Source organism: Emydura macquarii, unplaced genomic scaffold, assembly GCF_026122565.2.
Source record: "Emydura macquarii macquarii isolate MOO-44397 ecotype Brisbane River unplaced genomic scaffold, CSIRO-AGI_Emac_v2 contig_1253, whole genome shotgun sequence".
NCBI classification, from domain to species: domain Eukaryota; kingdom Metazoa; phylum Chordata; order Testudines; family Chelidae; genus Emydura; species Emydura macquarii.
In genome coordinates this window covers 87,311,987-87,337,878 of record NW_027131390.1, presented here as the reverse complement: position 1 = coordinate 87,337,878, position 25,892 = coordinate 87,311,987, and the positions used below count along the sequence as shown (strand labels likewise).

Genomic DNA, 25,892 nt, shown 5'->3' with positions numbered 1-25,892 from the left:
TGCGTGCTCCATAATTTATGTGAAGGTAAGGGTGAAAAGTTTGCCCCTAGTTGGAGTGGAGAGACGGATCACCTTGCAGGTGACTATGAGCAGTCTGATGCTAGGGCTGTTAGAGGGGCACAAGGGGGCCATTTGAATAAAGGAGGCCTTGAGGAACTCTTTTGACAATGAGCACCAATAAGATGTCTTTGTACACAGCAATGTGTCTTGATGACTGCTATCCAGCTTGCACTGAAGTCCAGCTATCGTTCTTGTAGTTGTCTGAAGGGGGGGAGTGAACGGGGTACTGAGATGGGCCGGGAGTTTGGTAGGAATATATGCGTGGAGTCTGTGGAGGACACGGACAGCAGTTTTGTATTGACTGCAAGGGGGGGGGGCAAGCACGCAGCATGATCAGTGACTTTAGCAGCTCCATTTGCTCCTCCATGGCTTTTATCATGAGCTTGTGACTTGCCATCACTCGCTCATGGTTTTCCTTTCTCTTCTGGCAATCCGTGCTTCTCCATGCCCTTTTTTATTTTTTGTCCACCTCAGAGGAGTGGAGGAGTTCTTGGAATGTCTCCTCTTTGCTCCTCCGAGGTCGCTTTCTTATCAGCCACAGCCATTTGGCAGGTGTGGGATGTTTGACTGCCAAGGCCACATCTGTACAAGCACAATAAACAATGAACAGTAGCATTATTGTGAGTGCAATAACAGCATTGATGCATTACTGTTAAATATACTGTCTGTCAGTGTCCCCTGGCAAGTGAACAGCTCCACAGTGAAGCAGGGCACGGTGAGTTTTTCCTCGGGAGGGAGTTGGAGAGGGTCATAAACCTGAGGAAGAGTGGGAGGTTGTTTGGGATATTGATGCAGGTCGATAAGGACAAAATGGTAAATTATGCCACCATTTTCCACAGGTGAGGGCCATAGAATCTGATATCTCACTTCTCAGAGTAAGCAGGGATGCTAGGGTGCATCTTCTCCATTCAAGCAGCTTCAAACCGGGTTCCTGTGATGCCCACCTGTGTGCTGTTTTGGTCCCTGCACACAGGGTCCCTGTTTTGGACCCTGATTGCCAATTGGCGTGGGAAAGTTTCCTTCAATGGTGGGAGGAACAAACTGCTCTGTCAAGGAATCTTTTTCCAGAGGATTTGTGAGTACCTCTAGGAAAGTTTCCTTAGCACTGTCTGGAGGTTTCCTGTGAAATCTTGACATCCATTAGCACACTTTTCTGCCGCACTGGCTAGCTGAAGAGCGGGATGGGAAACACATGCAAATACATCTACAGTTGTGCATTTCTATCTCTTCAACCACCTCTATAGCACGACAAATCAAAGGGCAGCTTTACCTCATGCATACAAGCAGCATCATTGTATAAAAAAAAACACTTATCTGAGCCCCCCTTACCTGCATCCAGCACGACAGAGGAGTAGGGCTGGGACTGGCTGCAACCTTCTGGAGTCGAGAAGACATCATGATTTCCCACCTCCAAACAAACCGGTCCCTGATTCATCCTCTAACTTCACCTCCACAGCAACAAATTCTTATTTGGGGTTGAATCCAATGTCCACTGGTTCCGGGACCGCAGAGGTATCCACGGGTGCCTTGGGGGTGGAAATGGGGTTGCTGCTGAAGACGGCTTTCAGCTCCTTATAGAAGCAACAGCTCTTTGGTTCTGTACCAGAGTGATGGTTTGACCCTAGCCTTTTGGTACTCTTGCCGCAGCTCCATGATTTTCCCTCGGTGCTGCAGCATGTCCTGTTCATAGCCCTTCTCCGCCATGGCATGAGAAATCTGGCCATAGGTATCATGGCTAGAGCAGAGCTGGGGCTGCATGGCTGACTCTCCCCAAATGCTGATCAGGTTCAGAAGCTCTGGTGTGCTCCAAGTGGGAGAGCATTTGGTGTGTGGAGCCACCATGGTCAGTTGGGAAGATGAGATATGAGCTCTCCATGCAGGACCAAACAGGAAGTGGAATTTCAAAAGTTCCCGGGACTTCAGAGGTGGAGTGGCAGGTGACTGCAAGGCAGCTGAGCTACAGCAGTCAGGATGGACATTGTGAAACACTTCCTGGAGCCCTTTACTATGACATAACCAAGCACGGTGTCTACACTGATATTCTGTTGATAAAAGTTGGTTGATAAAAACTCTACGTCTCTTGTCAAGCTGGTTTTGTTGAAAAAACAGGGCAGTTGCATCAGTGGAGGGGTAATTGCAATGTGTACACTACCACTGTTTTGATGCAAAAAGCTGACTTTGGTCAACAAAACTCTCTAGTGTAGACCAGGCCTAAGTTAGATGTCCACAAGCTACTAAACGTTTTGGTGAAAACTGAAACAAAAAAGTCATTTAACACTTCTGCCATTTCCACATTTTCTGCGATTGTTATTTGCCCCTCACTGAGTAATGGACCTACCCTGTCCTTGGTCTTCCTCTTGCTTCTAATGTATTTGTAGAATGTTTTCTTGTTACCCTTTATGTCTCTAGCTAATTTAATCTTGCCTTTCTAATTTTGTCCCTACATACTTGTGTTATTTGTTTATATTCATTCTTTGTAATTTGACCTAGTTTCCATTTTATATAGGACTCTTTTCTGAGTTTCAGATCATTGAAGATCTCCTTGTTAAACCAGGGTGGTCTTTTGCCACCCTCCTATTCTTTCCTACACAGTGGGATAGCTTGCTCTTGTGCTCTTAATAATGTCTCTTCGAAAAACTGCCAACTCTCTTGAACTGTTTTTCCCCCTAGACTTGCTTCCCAAGAGATCTTAGCTACCAACTCCTTGAATTTGCTAAAGTCTACCTTCTTGAAATCCATTATCTTTATTGTGCTGTTTTCCCTCCTACCATTTTTTAGAAACATGAACTCTATCATTTCATGATCACTTCCACCCAAGCTGCCTTCTACTTTCAAATTCTCAACCAATTCCTCCCTATTTGTCAAAATCACATCTAGAACAGCCTCTCCTCTAGTAGCTTTCTCAACTTTCTGAAATAAAAAATTGTCTCCAATACATTCCAAGAACTTGGTGGATAATCTATGCCCTGCTGTGTTATTTTCCCAAAAGATGCCTGGGTAGTTGAAGTCCCCCATCACCACCAAATCATGTGCTTTGGATGATTTTGTTAGTTGTTTATTAAAAGCCTCATCCACCTCTTCTTCCTGGTTAGGTGATCTGTAGAAGACCCCTACCATGACATCACTCTTGTTTTTTACCCCTTTTATCCCTACCCAGAGATGTTCAACAAGCCTGTCTCCTATTTCCATCTTAACCTCAGTCCAATATGTTTTATACATACTAACAGTGAGACCAATTTCCAAACGTGGGCACTTAAATAGAATGTCAAGCCACATACTTAGGGGTTTCTAGAGATTTCTGATAGTAGAGGGCTCTTTATTCTGGGAGGAAAAGGCATCATGAGATCCAGTGGTTGAAAGCCAGACCTAGCAAAATTCAAACTAGAAATAAAGAGCAAATTTTTAACAGTGCATGTAATTAACCATTGGAACAACTTGCACAGGGAGGTGGTGGATTCTCCATCACTTGTAGACTTTAAATTTGAATTTGATATCTTTCTGAAATATATATTCTATCTCCAGTAGAAGTAGTGTTATTGATGCAGAAATTACTGGGTGAGATTCTATGGCCTGTGTTATGCAGGAGGTTAGACTAAAAGATCATAATAGTCTCCTCTGTTCTTAAAGTCTATGAGTCTATGAATTTTAGGCATGTAAAATGGGCATATATTTATCGAAGTGCTGACTATTGATTTGAGTGTGAAATGGGGAGGTGGAGGTTGAACATCCAAAACTGGAGTGTACGGTATGACTTGATTAACAAGTTTTCATTCAAGAGTTAGTCACCTGCTACTCCACACATAGCTGTCCTACTGAAATCAATGGGAGTTCTATCCTGTAGAGCAACCACAAGATAGGTCAGAAAAGTTTCAAAGTATAACAACAAAAACCGTCTCTGCAGCAGAGCCATCTAGGATATAAACTAATTAAACTTGGCTGGAAAAGAGGCTATCTGTCCCACAGGAAATTCTGAGTGTTAAAGATTTTGTTTCATTCAGAATTGGAATGAAACCCTGACCCTTGGAATTTCCTGAGTAAGACAATATTCCAGTTTTAGAAAACAATGGTGCTAACATCACCTTTCACAGGCTTCCCTATCTGCCAGTGGTGCTCCTTGGAGAAAAGAAATCCTGGGTTCATGAAGGGAGAGCAGCCTGGGGAGTTGGAGATCCCGGAGGTCTGGGCAGTTCACTAGACTAGGTGGGGAGACCCAGCTCTCAAGCTCCCTGTCTGCTGAGCTGCCAAGGACTTGGAAGCCTGGGAGTCCTGGGAGATCTGGCTCTGGAGGAATCCTTCTAGTGGGTTGTACCAGGGCTATGAGCCTCAAAGCCTGTGCTGCTGAGAAGCCACAAGCCAGGTAGCCAGGCTCCCAGTACTTCCAGCTTATCAACTCATCTGGTTAGCTACTAAGGAGCTGGGCAGGCAAACTGTCTTGAAACTAGCCTGGTTTCCAATGGAATTTGTTAAAATTGGTATGCTGCTGGTGAATATTTAGATTTTGATGAATTGGCATTTTCCATCTGAAAATTTCTGACCGGCTCTAAAATCAATATTCAAACTCAAAAGCAGAGCTGCTGTTAGATGGACAACTTACACCAAAAGGTTCTGTGGAAGTGCCCCTAGAACCGGGGAGCAGCATCCGGGTTTTCCCCTCTCTGGGTCCTCCTCAGAGGGGGACCACCCTCCCGGCTACCTCTCACCGGGAGCAGTCTTGTGCCCTTCTCAGGGCAAGCAGCCTAGCGCCGGGCCCTCAGTCAGGGCTGGCAAGGCAAGGAGTCTAAGGCCAGGCCCTCAGGCAGGGCTGGCTAGGCAAGGAGTCTAAGGCCAGGCCCTCAGGCAGGGCTGGCAAAGTAGCAAGCCGCTCTCTGAAACGGCACGGCAGGGAAGGCTTTCTCATGGAAGACAGGGACGCAGGCCCGCCCGTCTCCACTGCGTCCCAGTCCAAGGCCCTGGCAGTGGCAACGGCGTTTGCCACTGGGTCGGCGGGGCTCCGGCCGCAACACGCCGCCCGGGTTGCCCCTGACTCAGCCACGAACGTGCAGTTATCCCTGGGCTGCTTCCTCCCCGAAACCCCCAGTACCTGCCTCCTCTGGGTCGCTGGGGTGTGGTAGGCCTGCTAGGCCCTCCTCGTCCATGGGCGGCAGCTCAGGCAACTCCATCAGCTCATCCTCAGAGGGCAGCTCTTCCAGGTCCTGTGGCCCCCAGGCCTCGGGCAGGGCCGGTAAGTTCTCGGGGTCCCAGGCTCGGTATTGCTCCGGCGGATCCGCTTCCGGCTCCGAGGCCCTGGGTGTCTCAGGGGGGTTCTCCTCAGGCTCGTAGTCAGCGGGGAGCCCCGACGGGCCTTCTTCCGGCTCCCAGGCCGTGGGGGCCTCTGGTGGGCCCTCCTCCAACTCCCAGGCTGTAGGGTACCTGGGGGAGGCCTCTGTTGGTCCCCAGGCTGGGTTTAAGGCCGGCCACTCCCTCTCAGCACAGCTCCCCAGCCCAGCCTTAGCTAGGAGCTTAGGAGGAGACGCGTCCTTCCCCTTAGGCCATCTCTCTCCAACTGAGCTCACTGGCCTGGCTCTTAAAGGCCTAGCTCCGCCCCCCTGTTTCCGGTCAGGTGGGGCCACTGGGGCCTTTAAAGGCCTAGACCCGCCCCCTTGCTTCCGGTCAGGGCTTCCCCTGGGGCAGGCCTCTGTCAGCCAGGGTGGGTCTGGCTCCCTCTCTGGGTCCTCCTCAGAGCGGGACAACCCCTCCCGGCTACAGGTTCCTTACTGTCATAATGTTTTTTAAATGTGCAGGATCATACTTTTCAATCCTCCTGGTTATGAAGCACGTCACAAAGGGCTTACTGTCTCATGCATTGCCTGTGAGTTATTAGAATCTGTCTCTGTCTGGCACAGTGTGACAGAATCAGGCATCTGGTAGTAAGTAAAATCTCATTATAGAAAGATGAGAAATATGATGGATGTCATGATAAAATATCTCTTTGAAGGTGGACATTTGGAGACCCATCTACAAAAATTTACTGAGCTTAACCAAACTTGCCAGCTGGACGCTTTGGGAAATTAGTTATAATTCAGCAGGCTACTGCTGTTTTATAACAGCAATGTAAAATTTAAAAGTCAGACATTTTCTGTCCTGCTATGGGCTGTGTGAGTGGATCCATGACTGATTTTCGTTTGGAAGAAGACAAGTGGCATCCATAGTTCCAAGCATCCAGAAAATATTATAGTGGCCCATATTGTCTTGACTTTGGTTGTCCTCTGTGGACCTGATGCAAAACCCATATAAGGATTTCCAATGTCTTCAGTGGGAACTAGATTATGTCCCATGGCAATGGCTCTCGAACTATTTCATATTGTGGATTGCTTGCTAAAATAAAAATCCACTTCTGACAGCTCCCTTCCCAACTACCATTCAGATTCCAAACCTTCCATCTGGTACCTATAGTTCTTGGTTACAAGGAAAAAATTACAGGACAATATTAAGAAGACAAAATGAAAATAAACTTATTTTAATGCAAATACTGTGGCTGCTTTACTGTGTCTCCTCCATGTGATATCTATGCTGTTAATTTCCTCCTCCTTAGGTTGCAATTACTTTGGAACAGGGGCTGTCTGTATGTGTGACTTGTCCAATAATGGCTATTACCACTAGGACTTAGCATCTTATTTGACCCAAATCTTCACTTGTTGCATGACTTTCCCATGTTCCTAATGTCTCCATATCACTTTGCAGCTGGTTTAGTTCTCCACTGCATTTTCTATTGCTCCAGTTTTGGTGTTACCTGCAATTCATTCATGCTTGAATACACACCAAAACACTTCTTGGTGACAAAGAATGTTAGTAGGCTACTTAGGGTTTTTTTGTTTCGTTTTTTAGTTTAGTTGAACAAAATACCCTCTAGAACTCCTGAGTCCTGGACTGAGCTACAGCGACATGAAGTGTCCTTACCTTTACAGAAGCAACTTCCTAACCATCTGGAAATGCTCTGCAGACTACAGTGGCTTCACAGACCACAGTGTCACAATTACTCTTCATTAGTTATGATTTTTTTTAAATGAGTAAAATTGTAGGACTCTTCGGCATATAAAACTGCCTTACAGTGAGAGACGTAAGGAGCTCAATCTGCTTAGTTTATCAAAAAGAAGGTAGACAGATAACGTGATTATCGTACATAAATGTCTTCATGAGGAGAAAAATACCCAGTGTGACAGGATTCTTTAACCTGTTGGGAAAAGGTACAACAAGAACCAATAATTGGAAGTTAAAGCCAGACACATTCAAATTAAGAATAAGGCACAATTTTCTAACATTGAGGACAATTAACCATTGGCACAAATTTTCAGGGATAGTGATGGATTCTCTATCAAATCAAGCCTTAATGCCTTTTTAGAAGATGCTTCATCTCAAAGGCCACTAGCAGAAGAGAGCACAACAAAGTTTGGAACAACTCATCTCAGTTGAAGGACTGAACAGAGGGATGACTTGTGATATCTCCCTCCTGTAGGCCATCACAGCACACTAGGTTATGTTGAAGTTGACTACAATCTTTAATAGTGCTACACATGCCCACTCCCTGCCCCCACTCAAAGTAGGGGCTGCAAATTAAAAGCCTCCCCTGACTGGGAATTGAAACCTGGCCATGGGAGTTAAAGCAATGCAACCTAGCACCTAGACATTATCCAAGAGGAAAAAGGACCATAGCAAAAGACTTACTGTGCCTTATCTCATGATTGAGCACATTATGTTCTGCTTATGAGACTGCAAAGAAAAAGCTGTCTCTGAGTAGGAAAGGAATCAGGCTGTGGTTTTGAGTGTGTACAATCCTGATCACTTGAGAAACAGTGGAAAAATGCCCTTTCCACACAATTCTTAGAGGAGCTGGAGGAACGACCATGGGGCAGATGACAGGTGAAAGGCCCCTCGAAAGCGGGCCCTGGAGGATGGAGTTTGAATGGGTGGATGGGAGCAGGGGTTTGTAAAAGAAAAACAAGACAGCCTTAAAAGGTGGAGTTAGCTATAAAAGATTAAGTAAAAGTCAACATCTTGGAGCATTTGAGGGAGTTTTCCTTTGGGCAAGGAGCTGACACCTAAACTCCCCAACAGCCCAAGGAAGCCTGGAAGCCTGGCTGGTGATCATTCAAAACCATCTCAGACTCTGATAATTATAAATGTTTGGGTTGCTCTGAATCTACTGCTACAGTACATATGTATGTGTGTGCTTGAGATCTAATAAAAAGAACTTTTAGGTAAGAGTATTCTTGTTTACACCAATCATTTTTCAGATAGAGAAGCTGCGTCCTCATTGATTTATTCCTGACACTGCCTGGAGAGAAATAGTTAAATTACCACTGCTTTGGGTTCTGAAAACTCTGGGTAACAGATTTGATGAGCCAGTTGCCAAAAATGGTGGAGAGGAGGGGACGATTGGTACAAACAGTTTGTTGTGCAAGATAGGATTATGGCGGGGCAGGGCAGGATCCTGGAATTTCCCCGTGTTGTAGTTCTTGAGTCAATTTACGGATACATTCTGTTACTGAGACTCAGAGCTCATGCTGGTAGCCTGGTTGAGTGAGAAATTATGTAGAAGGAGAGAGAACATCTGGAAAGAAAGAACAGTTGGAAATGGTTTTGGGAAAGAAGTTCGACTGATTTTATACAGGAGCATGGTGATGGTCCTGGAAGCCTGGAGCCTTCACTGGCCCTGGGACATTCCTGCAGCTCTGTAAGCAGAAGGTAGTAGATAAAGAGATAGATCAGTTCAAAGCAAGAGTGGAGGAATTAGGGAAATATAATTGAGACTGTAAAGGAATTAGTTACCTTGAAGGCTGAGTCAGACATCTTTGGGCTACCCACTCTGACTCAGACAGTGCAGATAGTGGCAATTCAAAAGCAAATGACAGTGACAGAGAGAGTGAAAAGCTGGAACAGGAAGTCTGTGAATGGAAAAAAACAGACAGAGTAAAGCAAGGCAGCAGATTGATTAGTTCAGTAAGGCTCTATCTTGTCCTCTGGAATATCATGACCCTCACATAGCCTTTCAAAAGTGGCAAGATATTCTTTAATACAGCCTGTTTCCTTGTATGCAGGGCACAATTTGTCCAACCTGAGGGGTCATTAAATGGTGACTGTGGGATATGTCCATGTTTTGCCATCATGTCCATATTATACTTCCTCTCCTTCTCAGTTTCTATGGCCTTTGCTCTTTCAGCTCCATGACATGTTTGTGGCAGCTTCTTTCTCTTTGATTTTCATCATCTTGCCACTTTTGGTTGCTTTCTGCTTTTTCCAACCTAGCCAGTTCTAGCTTAGAAGTTGTTTTTTGTTTTTTTTGCTGGCATCCACATATTATGCTTTACTTTTTCTTTTTCCCTTATCCAAAATAAGCAAACAGAAAACAACAATCTAATCTCTCTTGGACTGAGTCCAGCCACCACACTTGAGACTCACTGAAGTCTCACTTAAGGTTCATTTAACATTGATATACCAATGCTTAAAGTGTAAATCTCATTTAAAATCTGATCGCCATATTTGGGGCCAGGAAGAAATTTCCCCCCAGGGCAGATTGGCAAAGGCTCTGGGGGTTTTTCACCTTCCTCTGTAGCTTGGGGCATGGCTTACTTGCTGGTGTATTCTCTGTACCTTAAGGTCTTTAAGCCATGATTTGAGGACTTTAATAACTCAGTCATAGGTCAGGGATCTATTACAGGAGTGGATGGGTGAGGTTCTGTGGCTTGTGTTGTGCAGGAGGTCAGACTAGATGATCATATTGGTCCCTTCTGACCTTAGAGTCTATGAGTCTATGAGTAAAATAACAAGCTGTGCAGAAACCTTAGTTTTATGAGCCACTGTGACATCAGGGTACAATTCAGACTAGTGGAGGGCTGTGTCATGCCTATCTTGCAGCTTTCAATGCCTTGCAATGCAAAGCTGAAATAACTTCCATCTGGGCTCTCACAAACAGCTTTCCAGCATGCAGACCATACCCTGTTTGTCTGTATGTAACTGCAGCCTGCCAGTTACACCCTGGCTCTCACCAGTCTTGGTTACACTGCAGAGTGACCCCAACACATGTCCAAGCCTGGACTTTCCCCCCCGAAGTGTATGTTCTGTACCAACGAGTCCTCTCCTGAACAGTACAAATACTTTGTCCATTATTCCTTTAAGGGAATAAGATACCGTTTTATAATCCTAAATAGAGTTACCATACACTTCAATTTAAACACACTGGATTATGTAAAATAACTACAAAGAGATAGATTCATGCTTCATTACTTGTACTCAGTTTAAAATCAGAAATGGTTATAAGAAAAAAGATAAAGTGATTTCTAGTATCTATTTAAGAAACTATCTTAGTTGCAAAGCAAACTTTCTCACCACATGCTCCTGCAGATTATTGATCAAACGCTCAGGTCAGGACTCCTCCCCCAGAATCCAACAGCTGTTTCCTTGTGTCTTCTCAAGTGCAGAGAATGAGGTGGGCAGGGAGAGAAAAAGGGATGCCGTGGGGTGTTTGCCTCTCCTTTTTATAGTTACAATCCCCCTCTTGAAAAAACACTTCAAGCTGAGAAGGAGACAAAGAGACTATGTGGAAGAATATTCCCTGCTAGATTTTTCACCTGATTCAGAGTCCTTTGCTTTCCCTTCCTGCTTGATGACGCTGTTTACTGCTTAATTGCAAATTAAGGTAAGTACAAATTCCTTTGTTTAGGACAGACCTGTTTTCTTATTTCTGCTTGTGCAATGCTGTGAGGTTTGGAACATGTTAATAACACTGTACAGTGGAATCATATAACTTCACATACAGTGTTGCCACACATTTTTCAGGACAATAACTTCCAGCAAAATATGAGTTTTCAAATGATATCTTACAAGACATACCTTGTAGAAAGATTATTACAATAGTGTGTGGGGTGTAAATACAGGGTGTATTCTTCACAGGCAAAAACAAAAAGCTAGAAAAATGTACATTCAGCACATGAAGAAGCTAGCCTCTGAAGATCAGAGCCAGCAAAGGCACCAAGATAAGAAGCTTCCGTGCAGGCAATTAAACATAGGCTTTGTTAAAAATTTTTTTTGACTACTAGGCCATCTGGGAGAATGCAATCCAGGGGGATGGGGATCTGCTTGTATGCATATGCCCCCAGGAGCTGAAACAGAGCAGGGAAAATCTTGGACTTCAGCAATCAAAGGTGAGAGGGAGCTAGAAAGGGGAATGGCCATAGCAAAAGACACACTCTGCCTTCTTTGAGGATCAAACTCAGAACTTGCAGATTATGAGACTGACACGCTGCTGACTGTGCTAAGAAAACTCACCCATAGGACTAACTGCTGCCATCTGCAGGGTTGATGTTGCCTGAGAACACAAAAGGGTGGAGTTCAGCTGCAGGACAAAACACAGGCAAAGGTGAGAGCAGTGCACTGTGGCTATCCCATTGTACAACTCACCACCTTCTGCAGCTAGGAGTTGTGGGAAGGCGGAGTGCATCACAGTTCATCATGGATGTAGGCTCAACATCCCATGATGCAATTTTTTCTGTCCCATCATTCCATAGGTTTCTGACTGCATTTCACGACATTTTTCAACGAACCCAGTTCATTTTGCACCCGCCATCTCTGTCTGAAAGGATGGCTCCTGCAGTACTCTTCACTGTTGTGATCACTTATGAATAAAGCACGGAAGGTCATGCAGTATATCATGAACTCCCAATCTGAACAGAAATCAGAGGTGCCTGACCTGCTGTGTGCCATGGAAAGAAACAACACCACATTACTTTTGGCATTCATGGAGCAGCAGCATATGGTGGACTGTCATTTTTGGGCTTGGGAAACAAGCACTGAGTGGTGGGATTGCATTGTTATGCAGGTCTGAGATGAAGAACAGAGGCTGCAGAATGTTCAGATGCAGAAAGCCACCTTCCTGGAACTGTGTATGGAGTTCACCCAGCACTGCAGTTCAAGAACACCAAAATGAGAGCTGCCCTCTCAGTGGAGAAATTCGTGGCAATCGCATGTGGAAGCTGGCAGCTTCAGACTGTTACCGGTTGGTTAATCAGTTTGGAGACCAGAAGTCCAGCATTGCGACTATGTTAACAGAAGTATGCAGGGTCGCATTCTGCCATGAAGGACTCTGACTCTTGGAAATGTGCGTGAAATAGTCGATGGCTTTGCGGCAATGGGATTCGCTAACTGTGGTGGTGTGATAGATGGCACGAATATCCTAATATTGGACCTGGACTATTATGCAACAGAGTACATCAATAGAAAGGGGTATTTCTCTATGGTATTGCAGGCACCTGTGGATGTCTGTGGGTGTTTCACTGACATCAATGCGGGTTGGTCAGGGAAAGTGCATCATGCATACATCTTCAGGAACACTGCCCTGTACATAAAGCTGCAAACAGTGACTTTCTTTCCAGACCAAAAGATTCCAGTGGGGGATGTTGCAATGCCCATAGTGATTCTGGGAGACCCAGCCTACCCATTGTTTCCATGGCTCATGAAGTCTTATACAGGAAACCTGCACAGCAGCAATAAGTGCTTCAACAATAGGTTAAGCAGGTACAGAATGACTGTAAAATGTGCGTTTGGCAGATTAACAGCATAGTGGTGCTGCCTTTATGGCAGGTTAGACCTAAATGAGGAAGATATTCCCATGGTCATAGCCGCCTGCTGTGTGCTCCATAATATTTGTGAGACTAAGGGTGAAAAATTTCCCCCAGGGTGGAACGTGGAGGCGGATTGCCTGGCCACTGATTTTGAGCAGCCAGATATCAGGGCTATTCAAGTGACACAATGTGGGACTATTCGAATCAAGGAGGCCTTGATGCACCATGTTGGCAATGAACACCAGTAATATGTCTTTCTATTCATCACTCTGCTTTGTTAACTTGCCATCTTGCATGAAAATGTTGATGATTCCTGACCGTGATTTGTAGTCTGCAAATGATCCAGTTACCACCGTGTATTAATTTCAGCAGCAACCACCATGTGTAGGAGACAAATAAAGATTGATTATCTTTCAGAGAGTATGTTTTTATTAAATAGCTATTAACACCATGTCACGCGGGCTGGCTTGAGTGGGGGGAGGCATTCAGCATATTGTGTGACATCAGTATGGCAGAATCATGATAATGCGTGTGAGGTACATCATGTCAGGTACCGTTAGAAAGAGTATATCGTGCTGAGTGGGATACTAATACTTATGTTCATATATTGTATGTAAAATGGAAGTTATGGATGTATTGATATTTCTGTATGTCACTTTGGGCTGGCTGTGACACACCCCAGACAGAGAGGAAGCAAAACAATAGCCTGCTTAATGGCCCATTGAGGCACTCACAGATGGAAAGGGCCCAAGCACACCTGAAGAATCATCAGGATCGGCCCATGTGACTCTGGACCCCAGGCGCATCTGAAAAGTTACCAGGATTGGCCCATGTGACTCTGGACTCCAGTTTGGTTCTTGTGACTGCCCACAGGCCGCATAGCCGGGGGAGGGGGTTTATAAGATCAGACCATGGAATCCATTTTGTCTTTGCTCCTGTCCAGTCTGCAGACACACACCGACCTCTGGATCAATTCACCGTGCAACTGAACCAAAGGACCTAGACCCATCCAAGTACTGGATGTGAACCAGAGGGAACTATACAAGCCTGCAACTCCACATTTCTTCCAGATGTATATGGACTTTTAATCATTTGTATATATGTGATTTACTTTAACCCTTTAACACTTCTCTCATGGTTTATTTCCTTCTTTTCACAATAAACCTCTAGTTTTAGATACTAAAGGATTGACTGACAGCATGGCATTCTACGTAAGGTCCAAACTTATATTGATCAGGTGCTGTGGCTGACCCTTTCGGGTCAGAGGGAACCTTTTTAGTAAAGAGCATAGAGTTCTAGTAACTGGTCTCTTTACTGGACCTAGTGCTGATTTGGGAGCCTGGAGCTGAAATGCAGTAAAGGGGGCTGTGGGCCTTTGTGAACTGGCTTCTTGATACCCAGTGTGGGGAAAGCAGAAGCAGTTCGTGGCTGGGTGGGAAGCCGGACTTACATGTCACAGTGTGGGGAGAATCTGCTTTCCTTTTGCAGCCTGCCCTGATCTTGGCATCATCAGTTGACTACCTTGGGCACGGATGGGTCACATACCACACACAAAACATTTGGTGGGAAGGAAGATAACAGTGATGTGTAGGGTAGGCTCTCATAGCCATGTATAAGTCCAGCTCTTATTTTGGAAACTGTCTAAAGGGATAGAGTGAACAGGGTACTGAGGCAGGCCAGGAAGTTGGAAGGAATATTTGGGAGGAGTTTGGAGAGAACATGGCAAGAAATTCTGTATTGGCTGCAGGGAAGGGGTGAGCATTCATGAATTCTGCAAGGAGCGTGATTAGGGACTTATACATCTCTCTTTGGTCCTCCATCACTTTTATCATCCACTCCTGGCCCATTAAAATTCGCTCCTAGGTCTGCTTTCTGTCTTTCCTGTCTATTTTTATAATTTTCAATTAAAGTCTCTCTCACTACACTCAGTTCTTCTTTTTCAGCCTCTGAGCATTGGAGCATCTCTTGAAACATGTCCTTCTTGCTCCGCTGTTGTCACATTCTATCTGATGGAGGCCACATTTGCAGAAGTACAAGAAACAGAAACATGATTGTTAGTGCACTCACAGTAGCAAATCATTATCGTAAACTACACCTCTTTTTAAACATCAATCCGTTTCTCACTGTCCTTTGGCAAGCACACAGCTCAGCGACTGCCTTAAACATGGTGAGTTCGGCTGAGGTGTGGGGAAAAGGGTCTCGGTGTTTGTTTTTTTTTTTTTTAAGCGGATCACTCCAGGTGACTAGGGAAAAAATTGTAAATTCTGTCACCATTTTACACAGGCCAGGGTCATAAAAGCTTATATCTCACTCGTGAGCGTAAGAAAAGATGCAACGGTGCATCTCCTGCATGCGAGCACCTTCAGACCGGGGTTCATATACTGATCGCCTCTGCTCATCCTGACCACTAAATCATCAAGCAGATGCCTGAAATGTCTATGACAAGATGCCTGAACGTGTGTCTGCTCACGATACCTACTAGAGCTGGGAAAAATTGGACCCCAGCTCCCGTTGGCAAGGATCACTACAATTTGTAATGGCCATAACAAAAGCCACACACTGCCTTCTATGAGGGACACGCACGAGGGGCAGCAGCAAAGAACGTGTGGCAAGACAAGGTGGGGCGGGGGGCCACTCCCTCCTTCTTAGAACGTGTGGCAAGACAAGGTGAAAGGCCCCTGGAGTGGCGAGAGACCGTTGAAAGGCCCCTGGAGAGTGAAAAGGGCGCATGTGGGAGCGGAAAGCCGGAGACCAAGAAGAGAGCCTTAAAAGTCAGAAGGAAAAAAACCCCTTGGGGGTGAAGCCTTTGGATTCATAGAAGCCAAGCAGAAGCCTTCCCTGACCGGGAATCGAACCCAGGCCGCGGCGGTGAGAGCGCCATATCCTGACCACTAGACCATCAGGGAGCTGCGTGGGTGAGCTGTGCCGAAGTGCTAACGTGTGTATCCGCCCCTCATGCCAAGTAGAGGCGAGGAAAAGTTGGAGTCCTGCTGCCACTGGCCTGGGCGCTACAAGTCTTAAGGGTCGTTAAAGAAAGGCCACCAACTGCCTTCTCTGAGGATCGAACTCAGGACCTTCAGATTATGAGACTGACGCGCTGCCCACTGCGCTAAGGAGGCCAGGCTGAAGTGCGGCCCCGCGGCTGGCTTGAGGGTTCCTGACATCGCCTTCTTATCGGCCGACACACTGCAGCTGAGTAGCCCGGCAGGGGGCCACTCCCTCCTTCTTAGCTGGAAATACGGACGCCAGCCCATCCCACAGGAGGGGCAGCCAAGAGATGGCCTTCCCTGACGGTCAAAGGAAGTCGAATCGGCTCGCTGAGCGTGTACACATCTGAGCTCTGGAGAAGCAGCGAGATGGAATGGAAAAATGGCCCCTCCGCACGAGGGACAGAGGGGCAGCAGCAAAGAACGTGTGGCAAGACAAGGTAGGGCGGGGAAGTGGCGAGAGACCGTTGAAAGGCCCCTGGAGAGTGGAGTGTGAAAGGGCGCATGTGGGAGCGGAAAGCCGGAGACCAAGAAGAGAGCCTTAAAAGTCAGAAGGAAAAAAACCCCTTGGGGGTGAAGCCTTTGGATTCATAGAAGCCAAGCAGAAGCCTTCCCTGACCGGGAATCGAACCCAGGCCGCGGCGGTGAGAGCGCCATATCCTGACCACTAGACCATCAGGGAGCTGCGTGGGTGAGCTGTGCCGAAGTGCTAACGTGTGTATCCGCCCCTCATGCCAAGTAGAGGCGAGGAAAAGTTGGAGTCCTGCTGCCACTGGCCTGGGCGCTACAAGTCTTAAGGGTCGTTAAAGAAAGGCCACCAACTGCCTTCTCTGAGGATCGAACTCAGGACCTTCAGATTATGAGACTGACGCGCTGCCCACTGCGCTAAGGAGGCCAGGCTGAAGTGCGGCCCCGCGGCTGGCTTGAGGGTTCCTGACATCGCCTTCTTATCGGCCGACACACTGCAGCTGAGTAGCCCGGCAGGGGGCCACTCCCTCCTTCTTAGCTGGAAATACGGACGCCAGCCCATCCCACAGGAGGGGCAGCCAAGAGATGGCCTTCCCTGACGGTCAAAGGAAGTCGAATCGGCTCGCTGAGCGCGTACACATCTGAGCTCTGGAGAAGCAGCGAGATGGAATGGAAAAATGGCCCCTCCGCACGAGGGACAGAGGGGCAGCAGCAAAGAACGTGTGGCAAGACAAGGTAGGGCGGGGAAGTGGCGAGAGACCGTTGAAAGGCCCCTGGAGAGTGGAGTGTGAAAGGGCGCATGTGGGAGCGGAAAGCCGGAGACCAAGAAGAGAGCCTTAAAAGTCAGAAGGAAAAAAACCCCTTGGGGGTGAAGCCTTTGGATTCATACAAGCCAAGCAGAAGCCTTCCCTGACCGGGAATCGAACCCAGGCCGCGGCGGTGAGAGCGCCATATCCTGACCACTAGACCATCAGGGAGCTGCGTGGGTGAGCTGTGCCGAAGTGCTAACGTGTGTATCCGCCCCTCATGCCAAGTAGAGGCGAGGAAAAGTTGGAGTCCTGCTGCCACTGGCCTGGGCGCTACAAGTCTTAAGGGTCGTTAAAGAAAGGCCACCAACTGCCTTCTCTGAGGATCGAACTCAGGACCTTCAGATTATGAGACTGACGCGCTGCCCACTGCGCTAAGGAGGCCAGGCTGAAGTGCGGCCCCGCGGCTGGCTTGAGGGTTCCTGACATCGCCTTCTTATCGGCCGACACACTGCAGCTGAGTAGCCCGGCAGGGGGCCACTCCCTCCTTCTTAGCTGGAAATACGGACGCCAGCCCATCCCACAGGAGGGGCAGCCAAGAGATGGCCTTCCCTGACGGTCAAAGGAAGTCGAATCGGCTCGCTGAGCGCGTACACATCTGAGCTCTGGAGAAGCAGCGAGATGGAATGGAAAAATGGCCCCTCCGCACGAGGGACAGAGGGGCAGCAGCAAAGAACGTGTGGCAAGACAAGGTAGGGCGGGGAAGTGGCGAGAGACCGTTGAAAGGCCCCTGGAGAGTGGAGTGTGAAAGGGCGCATGTGGGAGCGGAAAGCCGGAGACCAAGAAGAGAGCCTTAAAAGTCAGAAGGAAAAAAACCCCTTGGGGGTGAAGCCTTTGGATTCATAGAAGCCAAGCAGAAGCCTTCCCTGACCGGGAATCGAACCCAGGCCGCGGCGGTGAGAGCGCCATATCCTGACCACTAGACCATCAGGGAGCTGCGTGGGTGAGCTGTGCCGAAGTGCTAACGTGTGTATCCGCCCCTCATGCCAAGTAGAGGCGAGGAAAAGTTGGAGTCCTGCTGCCACTGGCCTGGGCGCTACAAGTCTTAAGGGTCGTTAAAGAAAGGCCACCAACTGCCTTCTCTGAGGATCGAACTCAGGACCTTCAGATTATGAGACTGACGCGCTGCCCACTGCGCTAAGGAGGCCAGGCTGAAGTGCGGCCCCGCGGCTGGCTTGAGGGTTCCTGACATCGCCTTCTTATCGGCCGACACACTGCAGCTGAGTAGCCCGGCAGGGGGCCACTCCCTCCTTCTTAGCTGGAAATACGGACGCCAGCCCATCCCACAGGAGGGGCAGCCAAGAGATGGCCTTCCCTGACGGTCAAAGGAAGTCGAATCGGCTCGCTGAGCGCGTACACATCTGAGCTCTGGAGAAGCAGCGAGATGGAATGGAAAAATGGCCCCTCCGCACGAGGGACAGAGGGGCAGCAGCAAAGAACGTGTGGCAAGACAAGGTAGGGCGGGGAAGTGGCGAGAGACCGTTGAAAGGCCCCTGGAGAGTGGAGTGTGAAAGGGCGCATGTGGGAGCGGAAAGCCGGAGACCAAGAAGAGAGCCTTAAAAGTCAGAAGGAAAAAAACCCCTTGGGGGTGAAGCCTTTGGATTCATAGAAGCCAAGCAGAAGCCTTCCCTGACCGGGAATCGAACCCAGGCCGCGGCGGTGAGAGCGCCATATCCTGACCACTAGACCATCAGGGAGCTGCGTGGGTGAGCTGTGCCGAAGTGCTAACGTGTGTATCCGCCCCTCATGCCAAGTAGAGGCGAGGAAAAGTTGGAGTCCTGCTGCCACTGGCCTGGGCGCTACAAGTCTTAAGGGTCGTTAAAGAAAGGCCACCAACTGCCTTCTCTGAGGATCGAACTCAGGACCTTCAGATTATGAGACTGACGCGCTGCCCACTGCGCTAAGGAGGCCAGGCTGAAGTGCGGCCCCGCGGCTGGCTTGAGGGTTCCTGACATCGCCTTCTTATCGGCCGACACACTGCAGCTGAGTAGCCCGGCAGGGGGCCACTCCCTCCTTCTTAGCTGGAAATACGGACGCCAGCCCATCCCACAGGAGGGGCAGCCAAGAGATGGCCTTCCCTGACGGTCAAAGGAAGTCGAATCGGCTCGCTGAGCGCGTACACATCTGAGCTCTGGAGAAGCAGCGAGATGGAATGGAAAAATGGCCCCTCCGCACGAGGGACAGAGGGGCAGCAGCAAAGAACGTGTGGCAAGACAAGGTAGGGCGGGGAAGTGGCGAGAGACCGTTGAAAGGCCCCTGGAGAGTGGAGTGTGAAAGGGCGCATGTGGGAGCGGAAAGCCGGAGACCAAGAAGAGAGCCTTAAAAGTCAGAAGGAAAAAAACCCCTTGGGGGTGAAGCCTTTGGATTCATAGAAGCCAAGCAGAAGCCTTCCCTGACCGGGAATCGAACCCAGGCCGCGGCGGTGAGAGCGCCATATCCTGACCACTAGACCATCAGGGAGCTGCGTGGGTGAGCTGTGCCGAAGTGCTAACGTGTGTATCCGCCCCTCATGCCAAGTAGAGGCGAGGAAAAGTTGGAGTCCTGCTGCCACTGGCCTGGGCGCTACAAGTCTTAAGGGTCGTTAAAGAAAGGCCACCAACTGCCTTCTCTGAGGATCGAACTCAGGACCTTCAGATTATGAGACTGACGCGCTGCCCACTGCGCTAAGGAGGCCAGGCTGAAGTGCGGCCCCGCGGCTGGCTTGAGGGTTCCTGACATCGCCTTCTTATCGGCCGACACACTGCAGCTGAGTAGCCCGGCAGGGGGCCACTCCCTCCTTCTTAGCTGGAAATACGGACGCCAGCCCATCCCACAGGAGGGGCAGCCAAGAGATGGCCTTCCCTGACGGTCAAAGGAAGTCGAATCGGCTCGCTGAGCGCGTACACATCTGAGCTCTGGAGAAGCAGCGAGATGGAATGGAAAAATGGCCCCTCCGCACGAGGGACAGAGGGGCAGCAGCAAAGAACGTGTGGCAAGACAAGGTAGGGCGGGGAAGTGGCGAGAGACCGTTGAAAGGCCCCTGGAGAGTGGAGTGTGAAAGGGCGCATGTGGGAGCGGAAAGCCGGAGACCAAGAAGAGAGCCTTAAAAGTCAGAAGGAAAAAAACCCCTTGGGGGTGAAGCCTTTGGATTCATAGAAGCCAAGCAGAAGCCTTCCCTGACCGGGAATCGAACCCAGGCCGCGGCGGTGAGAGCGCCATATCCTGACCACTAGACCATCAGGGAGCTGCGTGGGTGAGCTGTGCCGAAGTGCTAACGTGTGTATCCGCCCCTCATGCCAAGTAGAGGCGAGGAAAAGTTGGAGTCCTGCTGCCACTGGCCTGGGCGCTACAAGTCTTAAGGGTCGTTAAAGAAAGGCCACCAACTGCCTTCTCTGAGGATCGAACTCAGGACCTTCAGATTATGAGACTGACGCGCTGCCCACTGCGCTAAGGAGGCCAGGCTGAAGTGCGGCCCCGCGGCTGGCTTGAGGGTTCCTGACATCGCCTTCTTATCGGCCGACACACTGCAGCTGAGTAGCCCGGCAGGGGGCCACTCCCTCCTTCTTAGCTGGAAATACGGACGCCAGCCCATCCCACAGGAGGGGCAGCCAAGAGATGGCCTTCCCTGACGGTCAAAGGAAGTCGAATCGGCTCGCTGAGCGCGTACACATCTGAGCTCTGGAGAAGCAGCGAGATGGAATGGAAAAATGGCCCCTCCGCACGAGGGACAGAGGGGCAGCAGCAAAGAACGTGTGGCAAGACAAGGTAGGGCGGGGAAGTGGCGAGAGACCGTTGAAAGGCCCCTGGAGAGTGGAGTGTGAAAGGGCGCATGTGGGAGCGGAAAGCCGGAGACCAAGAAGAGAGCCTTAAAAGTCAGAAGGAAAAAAACCCCTTGGGGGTGAAGCCTTTGGATTCATAGAAGCCAAGCAGAAGCCTTCCCTGACCGGGAATCGAACCCAGGCCGCGGCGGTGAGAGCGCCATATCCTGACCACTAGACCATCAGGGAGCTGCGTGGGTGAGCTGTGCCGAAGTGCTAACGTGTGTATCCGCCCCTCATGCCAAGTAGAGGCGAGGAAAAGTTGGAGTCCTGCTGCCACTGGCCTGGGCGCTACAAGTCTTAAGGGTCGTTAAAGAAAGGCCACCAACTGCCTTCTCTGAGGATCGAACTCAGGACCTTCAGATTATGAGACTGACGCGCTGCCCACTGCGCTAAGGAGGCCAGGCTGAAGTGCGGCCCCGCGGCTGGCTTGAGGGTTCCTGACATCGCCTTCTTATCGGCCGACACACTGCAGCTGAGTAGCCCGGCAGGGGGCCACTCCCTCCTTCTTAGCTGGAAATACGGACGCCAGCCCATCCCACAGGAGGGGCAGCCAAGAGATGGCCTTCCCTGACGGTCAAAGGAAGTCGAATCGGCTCGCTGAGCGCGTACACATCTGAGCTCTGGAGAAGCAGCGAGATGGAATGGAAAAATGGCCCCTCCGCACGAGGGACAGAGGGGCAGCAGCAAAGAACGTGTGGCAAGACAAGGTAGGGCGGGGAAGTGGCGAGAGACCGTTGAAAGGCCCCTGGAGAGTGGAGTGTGAAAGGGCGCATGTGGGAGCGGAAAGCCGGAGACCAAGAAGAGAGCCTTAAAAGTCAGAAGGAAAAAAACCCCTTGGGGGTGAAGCCTTTGGATTCATAGAAGCCAAGCAGAAGCCTTCCCTGACCGGGAATCGAACCCAGGCCGCGGCGGTGAGAGCGCCATATCCTGACCACTAGACCATCAGGGAGCTGCGTGGGTGAGCTGTGCCGAAGTGCTAACGTGTGTATCCGCCCCTCATGCCAAGTAGAGGCGAGGAAAAGTTGGAGTCCTGCTGCCACTGGCCTGGGCGCTACAAGTCTTAAGGGTCGTTAAAGAAAGGCCACCAACTGCCTTCTCTGAGGATCGAACTCAGGACCTTCAGATTATGAGACTGACGCGCTGCCCACTGCGCTAAGGAGGCCAGGCTGAAGTGCGGCCCCGCGGCTGGCTTGAGGGTTCCTGACATCGCCTTCTTATCGGCCGACACACTGCAGCTGAGTAGCCCGGCAGGGGGCCACTCCCTCCTTCTTAGCTGGAAATACGGACGCCAGCCCATCCCACAGGAGGGGCAGCCAAGAGATGGCCTTCCCTGACGGTCAAAGGAAGTCGAATCGGCTCGCTGAGCGCGTACACATCTGAGCTCTGGAGAAGCAGCGAGATGGAATGGAAAAATGGCCCCTCCGCACGAGGGACAGAGGGGCAGCAGCAAAGAACGTGTGGCAAGACAAGGTAGGGCGGGGAAGTGGCGAGAGACCGTTGAAAGGCCCCTGGAGAGTGGAGTGTGAAAGGGCGCATGTGGGAGCGGAAAGCCGGAGACCAAGAAGAGAGCCTTAAAAGTCAGAAGGAAAAAAACCCCTTGGGGGTGAAGCCTTTGGATTCATAGAAGCCAAGCAGAAGCCTTCCCTGACCGGGAATCGAACCCAGGCCGCGGCGGTGAGAGCGCCATATCCTGACCACTAGACCATCAGGGAGCTGCGTGGGTGAGCTGTGCCGAAGTGCTAACGTGTGTATCCGCCCCTCATGCCAAGTAGAGGCGAGGAAAAGTTGGAGTCCTGCTGCCACTGGCCTGGGCGCTACAAGTCTTAAGGGTCGTTAAAGAAAGGCCACCAACTGCCTTCTCTGAGGATCGAACTCAGGACCTTCAGATTATGAGACTGACGCGCTGCCCACTGCGCTAAGGAGGCCAGGCTGAAGTGCGGCCCCGCGGCTGGCTTGAGGGTTCCTGACATCGCCTTCTTATCGGCCGACACACTGCAGCTGAGTAGCCCGGCAGGGGGCCACTCCCTCCTTCTTAGCTGGAAATACGGACGCCAGCCCATCCCACAGGAGGGGCAGCCAAGAGATGGCCTTCCCTGACGGTCAAAGGAAGTCGAATCGGCTCGCTGAGCGCGTACACATCTGAGCTCTGGAGAAGCAGCGAGATGGAATGGAAAAATGGCCCCTCCGCACGAGGGACAGAGGGGCAGCAGCAAAGAACGTGTGGCAAGACAAGGTAGGGCGGGGAAGTGGCGAGAGACCGTTGAAAGGCCCCTGGAGAGTGGAGTGTGAAAGGGCGCATGTGGGAGCGGAAAGCCGGAGACCAAGAAGAGAGCCTTAAAAGTCAGAAGGAAAAAAACCCCTTGGGGGTGAAGCCTTTGGATTCATAGAAGCCAAGCAGAAGCCTTCCCTGACCGGGAATCGAACCCAGGCCGCGGCGGTGAGAGCGCCATATCCTGACCACTAGACCATCAGGGAGCTGCGTGGGTGAGCTGTGCCGAAGTGCTAACGTGTGTATCCGCCCCTCATGCCAAGTAGTAGGCGAGGAAAAGTTGGAGTCCTGCTGCCACTGGCCTGGGCGCTACAAGTCTTAAGGGTCGTTAAAGAAAGGCCACCAACTGCCTTCTCTGAGGATCGAACTCAGGACCTTCAGATTATGAGACTGACGCGCTGCCCACTGCGCTAAGGAGGCCAGGCTGAAGTGCGGCCCCGCGGCTGGCTTGAGGGTTCCTGACATCGCCTTCTTATCGGCCGACACACTGCAGCTGAGTAGCCCGGCAGGGGGCCACTCCCTCCTTCTTAGCTGGAAATACGGACGCCAGCCCATCCCACAGGAGGGGCAGCCAAGAGATGGCCTTCCCTGACGGTCAAAGGAAGTCGAATCGGCTCGCTGAGCGCGTACACATCTGAGCTCTGGAGAAGCAGCGAGATGGAATGGAAAAATGGCCCCTCCGCACGAGGGACAGAGGGGCAGCAGCAAAGAACGTGTGGCAAGACAAGGTAGGGCGGGGAAGTGGCGAGAGACCGTTGAAAGGCCCCTGGAGAGTGGAGTGTGAAAGGGCGCATGTGGGAGCGGAAAGCCGGAGACCAAGAAGAGAGCCTTAAAAGTCAGAAGGAAAAAAACCCCTTGGGGGTGAAGCCTTTGGATTCATAGAAGCCAAGCAGAAGCCTTCCCTGACCGGGAATCGAACCCAGGCCGCGGCGGTGAGAGCGCCATATCCTGACCACTAGACCATCAGGGAGCTGCGTGGGTGAGCTGTGCCGAAGTGCTAACGTGTGTATCCGCCCCTCATGCCAAGTAGAGGCGAGGAAAAGTTGGAGTCCTGCTGCCACTGGCCTGGGCGCTACAAGTCTTAAGGGTCGTTAAAGAAAGGCCACCAACTGCCTTCTCTGAGGATCGAACTCAGGACCTTCAGATTATGAGACTGACGCGCTGCCCACTGCGCTAAGGAGGCCAGGCTGAAGTGCGGCCCCGCGGCTGGCTTGAGGGTTCCTGACATCGCCTTCTTATCGGCCGACACACTGCAGCTGAGTAGCCCGGCAGGGGGCCACTCCCTCCTTCTTAGCTGGAAATACGGACGCCAGCCCATCCCACAGGAGGGGCAGCCAAGAGATGGCCTTCCCTGACGGTCAAAGGAAGTCGAATCGGCTCGCTGAGCGCGTACACATCTGAGCTCTGGAGAAGCAGCGAGATGGAATGGAAAAATGGCCCCTCCGCACGAGGGACAGAGGGGCAGCAGCAAAGAACGTGTGGCAAGACAAGGTAGGGCGGGGAAGTGGCGAGAGACCGTTGAAAGGCCCCTGGAGAGTGGAGTGTGAAAGGGCGCATGTGGGAGCGGAAAGCCGGAGACCAAGAAGAGAGCCTTAAAAGTCAGAAGGAAAAAAACCCCTTGGGGGTGAAGCCTTTGGATTCATAGAAGCCAAGCAGAAGCCTTCCCTGACCGGGAATCGAACCCAGGCCGCGGCGGTGAGAGCGCCATATCCTGACCACTAGACCATCAGGGAGCTGCGTGGGTGAGCTGTGCCGAAGTGCTAACGTGTGTATCCGCCCCTCATGCCAAGTAGAGGCGAGGAAAAGTTGGAGTCCTGCTGCCACTGGCCTGGGCGCTACAAGTCTTAAGGGTCGTTAAAGAAAGGCCACCAACTGCCTTCTCTGAGGATCGAACTCAGGACCTTCAGATTATGAGACTGACGCGCTGCCCACTGCGCTAAGGAGGCCAGGCTGAAGTGCGGCCCCGCGGCTGGCTTGAGGGTTCCTGACATCGCCTTCTTATCGGCCGACACACTGCAGCTGAGTAGCCCGGCAGGGGGCCACTCCCTCCTTCTTAGCTGGAAATACGGACGCCAGCCCATCCCACAGGAGGGGCAGCCAAGAGATGGCCTTCCCTGACGGTCAAAGGAAGTCGAATCGGCTCGCTGAGCGCGTACACATCTGAGCTCTGGAGAAGCAGCGAGATGGAATGGAAAAATGGCCCCTCCGCACGAGGGACAGAGGGGCAGCAGCAAAGAACGTGTGGCAAGACAAGGTAGGGCGGGGAAGTGGCGAGAGACCGTTGAAAGGCCCCTGGAGAGTGGAGTGTGAAAGGGCGCATGTGGGAGCGGAAAGCCGGAGACCAAGAAGAGAGCCTTAAAAGTCAGAAGGAAAAAAACCCCTTGGGGGTGAAGCCTTTGGATTCATAGAAGCCAAGCAGAAGCCTTCCCTGACCGGGAATCGAACCCAGGCCGCGGCGGTGAGAGCGCCATATCCTGACCACTAGACCATCAGGGAGCTGCGTGGGTGAGCTGTGCCGAAGTGCTAACGTGTGTATCCGCCCCTCATGCCAAGTAGAGGCGAGGAAAAGTTGGAGTCCTGCTGCCACTGGCCTGGGCGCTACAAGTCTTAAGGGTCGTTAAAGAAAGGCCACCAACTGCCTTCTCTGAGGATCGAACTCAGGACCTTCAGATTATGAGACTGACGCGCTGCCCACTGCGCTAAGGAGGCCAGGCTGAAGTGCGGCCCCGCGGCTGGCTTGAGGGTTCCTGACATCGCCTTCTTATCGGCCGACACACTGCAGCTGAGTAGCCCGGCAGGGGGCCACTCCCTCCTTCTTAGCTGGAAATACGGACGCCAGCCCATCCCACAGGAGGGGCAGCCAAGAGATGGCCTTCCCTGACGGTCAAAGGAAGTCGAATCGGCTCGCT

At 50.7% G+C, this 25,892-nt stretch overlaps 28 non-coding genes across 28 annotated transcripts; all 28 read right to left on the bottom strand.

Moving 5' to 3' along the window:
- Positions 1 to 15,487: 15,487 nt before the first annotated feature.
- On the bottom strand, positions 15,488 to 15,559 carry TRNAE-CUC (transfer RNA glutamic acid (anticodon CUC)). Its single transcript has one exon. It is a non-coding gene; the product is annotated as a tRNA-Glu (tRNA).
- A 140-nt stretch (positions 15,560 to 15,699) lies between these two features.
- Positions 15,700 to 15,772, bottom strand: TRNAM-CAU (transfer RNA methionine (anticodon CAU)). The gene has a single exon. It is a non-coding gene; the product is annotated as a tRNA-Met (tRNA).
- Positions 15,773 to 16,250: 478 nt separating this feature from the next.
- TRNAE-CUC (transfer RNA glutamic acid (anticodon CUC)) lies at positions 16,251 to 16,322 on the bottom strand. The gene has a single exon. It is a non-coding gene; the product is annotated as a tRNA-Glu (tRNA).
- Positions 16,323 to 16,462: 140 nt separating this feature from the next.
- On the bottom strand, positions 16,463 to 16,535 carry TRNAM-CAU (transfer RNA methionine (anticodon CAU)). The gene has a single exon. It is a non-coding gene; the product is annotated as a tRNA-Met (tRNA).
- Positions 16,536 to 17,013: 478 nt separating this feature from the next.
- Positions 17,014 to 17,085, bottom strand: TRNAE-CUC (transfer RNA glutamic acid (anticodon CUC)). The gene has a single exon. It is a non-coding gene; the product is annotated as a tRNA-Glu (tRNA).
- A 140-nt stretch (positions 17,086 to 17,225) lies between these two features.
- TRNAM-CAU (transfer RNA methionine (anticodon CAU)) lies at positions 17,226 to 17,298 on the bottom strand. The gene has a single exon. It is a non-coding gene; the product is annotated as a tRNA-Met (tRNA).
- A 478-nt stretch (positions 17,299 to 17,776) lies between these two features.
- TRNAE-CUC (transfer RNA glutamic acid (anticodon CUC)) lies at positions 17,777 to 17,848 on the bottom strand. The gene has a single exon. It is a non-coding gene; the product is annotated as a tRNA-Glu (tRNA).
- A 140-nt stretch (positions 17,849 to 17,988) lies between these two features.
- TRNAM-CAU (transfer RNA methionine (anticodon CAU)) lies at positions 17,989 to 18,061 on the bottom strand. The gene has a single exon. It is a non-coding gene; the product is annotated as a tRNA-Met (tRNA).
- Positions 18,062 to 18,539: 478 nt separating this feature from the next.
- Positions 18,540 to 18,611, bottom strand: TRNAE-CUC (transfer RNA glutamic acid (anticodon CUC)). Its single transcript has one exon. It is a non-coding gene; the product is annotated as a tRNA-Glu (tRNA).
- A 140-nt stretch (positions 18,612 to 18,751) lies between these two features.
- On the bottom strand, positions 18,752 to 18,824 carry TRNAM-CAU (transfer RNA methionine (anticodon CAU)). The gene has a single exon. It is a non-coding gene; the product is annotated as a tRNA-Met (tRNA).
- Positions 18,825 to 19,302: 478 nt separating this feature from the next.
- On the bottom strand, positions 19,303 to 19,374 carry TRNAE-CUC (transfer RNA glutamic acid (anticodon CUC)). Its single transcript has one exon. It is a non-coding gene; the product is annotated as a tRNA-Glu (tRNA).
- A 140-nt stretch (positions 19,375 to 19,514) lies between these two features.
- TRNAM-CAU (transfer RNA methionine (anticodon CAU)) lies at positions 19,515 to 19,587 on the bottom strand. The gene has a single exon. It is a non-coding gene; the product is annotated as a tRNA-Met (tRNA).
- Positions 19,588 to 20,065: 478 nt separating this feature from the next.
- TRNAE-CUC (transfer RNA glutamic acid (anticodon CUC)) lies at positions 20,066 to 20,137 on the bottom strand. The gene has a single exon. It is a non-coding gene; the product is annotated as a tRNA-Glu (tRNA).
- Positions 20,138 to 20,277: 140 nt separating this feature from the next.
- Positions 20,278 to 20,350, bottom strand: TRNAM-CAU (transfer RNA methionine (anticodon CAU)). Its single transcript has one exon. It is a non-coding gene; the product is annotated as a tRNA-Met (tRNA).
- Positions 20,351 to 20,828: 478 nt separating this feature from the next.
- TRNAE-CUC (transfer RNA glutamic acid (anticodon CUC)) lies at positions 20,829 to 20,900 on the bottom strand. Its single transcript has one exon. It is a non-coding gene; the product is annotated as a tRNA-Glu (tRNA).
- Positions 20,901 to 21,040: 140 nt separating this feature from the next.
- On the bottom strand, positions 21,041 to 21,113 carry TRNAM-CAU (transfer RNA methionine (anticodon CAU)). Its single transcript has one exon. It is a non-coding gene; the product is annotated as a tRNA-Met (tRNA).
- A 478-nt stretch (positions 21,114 to 21,591) lies between these two features.
- TRNAE-CUC (transfer RNA glutamic acid (anticodon CUC)) lies at positions 21,592 to 21,663 on the bottom strand. Its single transcript has one exon. It is a non-coding gene; the product is annotated as a tRNA-Glu (tRNA).
- A 140-nt stretch (positions 21,664 to 21,803) lies between these two features.
- On the bottom strand, positions 21,804 to 21,876 carry TRNAM-CAU (transfer RNA methionine (anticodon CAU)). Its single transcript has one exon. It is a non-coding gene; the product is annotated as a tRNA-Met (tRNA).
- Positions 21,877 to 22,354: 478 nt separating this feature from the next.
- Positions 22,355 to 22,426, bottom strand: TRNAE-CUC (transfer RNA glutamic acid (anticodon CUC)). The gene has a single exon. It is a non-coding gene; the product is annotated as a tRNA-Glu (tRNA).
- A 140-nt stretch (positions 22,427 to 22,566) lies between these two features.
- TRNAM-CAU (transfer RNA methionine (anticodon CAU)) lies at positions 22,567 to 22,639 on the bottom strand. The gene has a single exon. It is a non-coding gene; the product is annotated as a tRNA-Met (tRNA).
- Positions 22,640 to 23,117: 478 nt separating this feature from the next.
- On the bottom strand, positions 23,118 to 23,189 carry TRNAE-CUC (transfer RNA glutamic acid (anticodon CUC)). Its single transcript has one exon. It is a non-coding gene; the product is annotated as a tRNA-Glu (tRNA).
- A 141-nt stretch (positions 23,190 to 23,330) lies between these two features.
- On the bottom strand, positions 23,331 to 23,403 carry TRNAM-CAU (transfer RNA methionine (anticodon CAU)). The gene has a single exon. It is a non-coding gene; the product is annotated as a tRNA-Met (tRNA).
- A 478-nt stretch (positions 23,404 to 23,881) lies between these two features.
- TRNAE-CUC (transfer RNA glutamic acid (anticodon CUC)) lies at positions 23,882 to 23,953 on the bottom strand. Its single transcript has one exon. It is a non-coding gene; the product is annotated as a tRNA-Glu (tRNA).
- A 140-nt stretch (positions 23,954 to 24,093) lies between these two features.
- Positions 24,094 to 24,166, bottom strand: TRNAM-CAU (transfer RNA methionine (anticodon CAU)). The gene has a single exon. It is a non-coding gene; the product is annotated as a tRNA-Met (tRNA).
- Positions 24,167 to 24,644: 478 nt separating this feature from the next.
- On the bottom strand, positions 24,645 to 24,716 carry TRNAE-CUC (transfer RNA glutamic acid (anticodon CUC)). The gene has a single exon. It is a non-coding gene; the product is annotated as a tRNA-Glu (tRNA).
- Positions 24,717 to 24,856: 140 nt separating this feature from the next.
- TRNAM-CAU (transfer RNA methionine (anticodon CAU)) lies at positions 24,857 to 24,929 on the bottom strand. Its single transcript has one exon. It is a non-coding gene; the product is annotated as a tRNA-Met (tRNA).
- Positions 24,930 to 25,407: 478 nt separating this feature from the next.
- On the bottom strand, positions 25,408 to 25,479 carry TRNAE-CUC (transfer RNA glutamic acid (anticodon CUC)). The gene has a single exon. It is a non-coding gene; the product is annotated as a tRNA-Glu (tRNA).
- Positions 25,480 to 25,619: 140 nt separating this feature from the next.
- On the bottom strand, positions 25,620 to 25,692 carry TRNAM-CAU (transfer RNA methionine (anticodon CAU)). Its single transcript has one exon. It is a non-coding gene; the product is annotated as a tRNA-Met (tRNA).
- Positions 25,693 to 25,892: the final 200 nt, after the last annotated feature.